The sequence below is a fragment of the Macrobrachium rosenbergii genome, chromosome 46 (assembly GCF_040412425.1).
Source record: "Macrobrachium rosenbergii isolate ZJJX-2024 chromosome 46, ASM4041242v1, whole genome shotgun sequence".
Classification (NCBI taxonomy): Eukaryota; Metazoa; Arthropoda; class Malacostraca; order Decapoda; family Palaemonidae; genus Macrobrachium; species Macrobrachium rosenbergii.
In genome coordinates this window covers 9442029-9448358 of record NC_089786.1, presented here as the reverse complement: position 1 = coordinate 9448358, position 6330 = coordinate 9442029, and positions in this window count along the sequence as shown.

Below are 6330 nucleotides of genomic sequence, written 5' to 3'. Positions count from 1 at the left end.
TGAAAAAACTTCCAGCATTCAATAATGAAAATGAAAAAACTTTCGGCATTCAATACTGAAGAATGAAAAACTTCCAGCACTCAATACTGAAAAATGAAAAACTTCCAACACTCAGTACTGAAGAATGAAAAACTCCCAGCATTCAATACTGAAGAATGAAAAAACATCCAGCACTATGTACTGAAGAATGAAAAACTTACAACATTCAATAATGAAGAATGAAAAACTTCCAGCATTCAATACTGAAGAATGAACAAACTTCCAGCACTCAATACTGGAAGATGAAAAATTTCCAACACTCAGTACTAAAGAATAAAAAACTTCCAGCACTCAATAATGAAGAATGAAAAAACTTCCAGCACTAAGTGCTAAAGAATGAAAAACTTTCAGCATTAAGTACTGAAGAATGAAAAACTTCCAGCATTCAATAATGAAGAATGGAAAAACTTCCAGCACTCAATATTGAAAATGAAAAATTTCCAACACTCAGTACTAAAGAATAAAAAACTTCCAGCACTCAATACTGAAGAATGAAAAAACTTCCAGCACTAAGTACTAAAGAATGAAAAACTTCCAGCACTCAGCACTGAAGAATGAAAAAACTTCCAGCACTCAACACAGAAAATGAAAAACTTCCAGCGCTCAATACTCTGAAGAATGGAAAACTTCCAACACTCAAAACTGAAGAATGAAAAAACTCCCAGCATTCAAACTAAAGAATGAAAAACTTCCAGCATTCAATAATGAAGAATGAAAAAACTTCCAGCATTCAAACTGAAGAATGAAAAACTTCCAGCACTAAGTACTAAAGAATGAAAAACTTCCAGCACTCAATACTGAAGAGTGAAAAAACTTCCAGAACTCAATACTGAAGAATGAAAAAACTTCCAGCACTCAATACTGAAGAATGAAAAAACTTCCAGCATTCAATAATGAAGAATGAAAAAACTTCCAACACTAAGTACTGAAGAATGAAAAACTCCCAGTTCTCAATACTGAAGAATTAAAAAACTTCCAGCACTAAGTACTGAAGAATGAAAAACTTCCTGCATTCAATACTGAAGAATGAAAAAACTTCCAGCATTCAATACTGAAGAATGAAAAAACTTCCAACACTCAATACTGAAAAATGAGAAACTTCCAACACTCAGTATTAAAGAATAAAAAACTTCCAACACTCAATACTGAAGAATGAAAAACTCCAGCACAATACTAAAGAATGAAAAGTTTTCAGCACTCGGTAAAAATGAAAAATCTTCCAGCACTCAACACAGAAAAATGAAAAACTTCCAGCATTCAATACTGAAGCATGGAAAAACTTCCAACACTCAACACTGAAGAATAAAAAACTTCCAGCATTCAAACTGAAGAATGAAAAAACTTCCAGCAATCAATACTGAAGAATGAAAAAACTTCCAGCACTCAATACTGAAGAATGAAAAACCTCCAGCGCTCAATACTGAAGAGTGAAAAAACTTCCAGCACTCAATACTGAAGAGTGAAAAAACTTCCAGTACTCAATACTGAAAATCCAACTCAATACTGAGTGAAAAACTTCCAGCACTCAATACTGAAGAATGAAAAAACTTCCAGCATTCAATGCTGAAGAATGAAAAAACTTCCAGCACTCAATACTGAAGAGAGAAAAAACTTCCAGCACTCAATACTGAAGAATGAAAAAACTTCCAGCACTCAATACTGAAGAATGACAAACCGTCAACGTTCAAGAACGGAGGTAACATGCTTCCCCAAACTAAACATTAGATCAGCATGCAACAATCCCTTTCCCCTACCCCCAACCGCCCCCTCCCCCACGCCCCAAGTCATCCCCATAAGAAGTCCCACCCACTCAGGCAAGCCCATAAGGCAAGATACAAAAGGGAGTATCCCTTTACAAGGGTGAACACTATCTAAGAACTACGGCTTAGAATTCTCTCTCTGGGGATCCATTTGCCACTTGCAATCCGTCCATGTGGACTTGTTTACAAAGTGAAAACTGGCAGTAAATTCGTGGAAATTGGCATACGTTTATAGAAATCTAAACTGAAAAAACCATGAATACCGTACACAAAGTTGTTTATTACACAAGCTAAGTGTTGGAAAATCTTGTTGTTAAATATATAAACAGCATGATATACACGACTGAGAGAGAGAGAGAGAGAGAGAGAGAGAGAGAGAGAGAGATACATATACAAGGTATATTACATGCATGACAGACGTAAAGTGTTTTGATACTTCAAATTACGCCAGTACATTAAACCAAGGTCTATATTATAATTAATCATTACAGTGCTATCATTATTCTTTGAAACGAGTAAACATTCACGTCGAACAGGCCCACTGTTCTAGACCATGAACATGCAAAGCAAAATTCCACAGGACAAAATATCCACATGCAAAATGATAGAAAACTGGTCAAACAGTTAAAACCACAACTGATAAAACGGAATAACATAAGCAGTACATCAGAAAATCTGAGGCACCTGATGCTTTACTGTAGCTTGAGGACGTTCTTTATAGTTATTTGTTCCTTCTGAATCGGGAAAGCTTCTGGAGCTTCAAATTACTTACAGAAAATAAATTCCTCCATTTTTGGAGTTTAGGCCGAACTGCCTTCGATCTCACAAAAACAGCAACAGCTGATTTAAACAGACATCATATGAGGAGTGCCATTTGACCAGGACCGTTTTTGCTCCTTTTTGATACAAGGCTATTTTCAAATATTTGTGAGGGCCCATCGATTAACGAAAAATTTTAGGTGTACTCTATATATATATATATATATATATATATATATATATATATATATATATATATGTATATATATATATACATATATATATATTATATATATATATATATATGTATATATATATATATATATATATATATATATATATATATATATATATATATATATATATATATATATATATATATATATATATATATATATATATATATATACATATATTTATATACGTATATATATATATATATATATATATATATATATATATATATATTTATATATATATATATATATATATATATATATATATATATATATATATATATATATATATATATATATTTACGTCTCAATACACATGGAAGAGTAACACTTCTCGCTATTGCTTCCAAACCGATCCTTTCAGTCTATTTATTATTTTTGTCTGTATCTTTTAGCTAACCAGCTTGATGGCGCCCATCACATCGCAGCTAGATATAAATTCCTGATGATGTCCCACATTATATGGCGTTGCATCTATCCCTTTTAAACACCCTGTGAAAATTACGAACGTTAAGGTAACTCATGTCCCCTAGGCGTTATATCTTCGGCGTCTCTCACTGCCATTACTGAACGACAGCTCCTATACATATATATGAATGGATTTACAACTAAGTGACGTCATTACTACTAAGTGACGTCATTACTATTAAGTGACGCCACAGCCACAACAGTCACCTAGCAAGAATTCCTGGAGGAAGTCATACCATTAACTCGCACATACCAGTCATGAGTCTGAAGAGTCAAAGATATTTCATGAATGCATCATCAAATCAAGAGCATCAAATACCGTTTACAAATGAACTCATCCAAACGTGAAGTTCAATATCGCTTATGAATGTTTTTATCGAAGAAGGGCATCCAGTATCATTTATGAATGCAACCACATGATTATGCAGTCAACATCATCTATACGAGTGTATTTACTCACCATCAAAAATGAAGGTCAGCACTGTAATCGATATTCATGCTTGAGCTTAAACAAACTTCATGATACGAGAATGGCAGGCTTTCAGCCCCTCGTTCAAAATAAGTCATCATAATACATAAAAAGATTGCTAATGTCTGTACACGTAAATATATATATATATATATATATATATATATATATATATATATATATATATATATATATATATATATATATATATATATATATATATATATATATATATATAGATATATATATATTTTTATACAGGATATATGTATATTTTTATACTCTATGTGTATATATAATTTGTTTATCTGTAAGTACATATACATATACATATATGTATATGCATGTACAACTAAATCATGAAAATATGGAACGCGATGAACATAAAGACAAAATCCACGAAGGAAAGAGAAACAGTGGACTATGTCTTTATTTCCATATATGTATATATATTTATAGATATATATGTATATATGTATCTATAAATATATATTATATACATTATTATATATATATATATATATATATATATATATATATATATATATATATATATATATATATATATATATAAATAAATGCAGTGGAGCTGAGGAACGCTGGGTTTGGTCAATACTTGAATTTATGACCGAAGATGAAAGCCTGTTAGTATGAAGTTCCCTACACAATCAGGCTCTCCATCACCTAATTAAACAACACTGGGACTGAGCGATCCTTCAATGATTGACGAAGTATGAATGACAGATGCCGTTATCACAAAACTCCCTGGACCAAACACGGGCATGTGCCTAGCAACCTCATCCCAAAAATCAATGTGCCACACTGAAGCCTAAGCGGCCGAGAGAGTGAGAGTGGACACATGCAACTGGTATCAGATTAATAGGTCAACAACCATTCACATATTTCAACAAATATTATGTCCAGTTCGCATTATATTATATTGTCAATTTTAATCTGTTATGCCTTCCTAAAGTGGTGGCTTCTGAGAAATTACCAAGCACATCAACGTCACATCCCCTGTAGGGTGCTGTGCAGTCAGTGCACTTCATGCGGTGCACTGTAGGCATTACTTAAGGTTCTTTGCAGCGTGCCTTCGGCCCCTTCCTGCTACCCCTTCCGTTCCTTTTCTATATCTCCTTTCATATTCTCTTTCTTCAATCTACTTTCCACCCTCTCCTAACAATTAATTCACAGTGCAACTGCTTTGAGGTTTTCTTCCTGTTACAGCTTTCAAACCTTTTACTGTCAATTTCTGTTTCAGCGCTGAATGACCTCATGGGTCCCAGTGCTTGGCCTTTGGCCTAAATTCTATATTCAATTCAATTCAGTTCATCATCGTCACATTCACCGTTTAAGAATGCCCAGGAATGAAAGACGTCTACAGCAGAGAGCAATAAAATGATGAAGAGGCAACACGACGATAAACTCTGCAGAGAAAGGGGAAGAAATCAGGAAATAGGAAAGAAAACACAGATTCCTGGCCTGGAGGGTGGTCTGCCAAGTAGGTAGGTAAGTCAGGTTGAGGTAAAGTGTTAAGTGACGGTCACACTTGGGTGACTTATAAAAGGTGAGGAACCTCATTTTTTCGGCTAATTTTTTTTTAACTTAATGCCGGATGAGCCAACGTGATTATGCCCTCTCTCTCTCTCTCTCTCTCTCTCTCTCTCTCTCTCTCTCTCTCTCTCTCTCTCTCTCTCTCTCCACAATTTGAACGTTATAGAACAAACTGAACCGGCTGTAATACAAAATAAACAGAAAAAATCATACTGTCTATCACTCAGAAAATGATAAAAGTATAATTATTAAATTTCATTATAAATTACAATATACTTTTTCCATTATGTTTCAAGTATGGCGTTCAAATGCCTCAATACAATAAAAAAAAAACATGGTTAATGTATAAGAACAAATAGAAATTTTCTACAATGTCAATACTTGACGGGCTACAAAGGTGACATTTCCATGGGAAATGGAAACAAAGTGAGCCAAAATGAAGTTCAAAGGTATCTAAATGTTTGGAACAAAAACAATCCCATATTCCTTGTACAAGGGAGATTCAACACATGGGATCCTCATCTTAAAAGAATGAGAAGGATAAAAAAGCAAACACCTCCGATGTAGGAATGGAACTGAATTGAATATAGAGTTAGGCCAAAGGATAAGCCCTGGACCTATCAGGTCATTTGGCGCTGGAAGGGAAACTGAGAGTAGGTAGGTTCGAAAGGTGTAACAGGAGGAAAACCTCGCAGTTGGACTATAAAACAATTGTTAGGAGAGGGTGGATAGCAAGATGGAAGAAAGATAACATGAATGGAGGTACAGTTAGAGGAATGAAAGGGGTTGTAGCTAGGGGCTAAAGGGATGCTGCGCAGAACTTTAGCAATGCCTACAGTGCACCCTGTGAGGTGCACTGACGACACTACTCCCCTGGGAGGGCCTTCGATGTAGGAATATGAAAGGGGCTGAGGTCGTCGAAGTTTTCAGGAAAATCGATCATTCGCGATTCCGCACTTACTGATAAATTCATAAGGACTGGCGTCACAACAACAATGGTTACTGACGCTAATGCTGCACATATGGGATGAGCACGGTAGTAAGC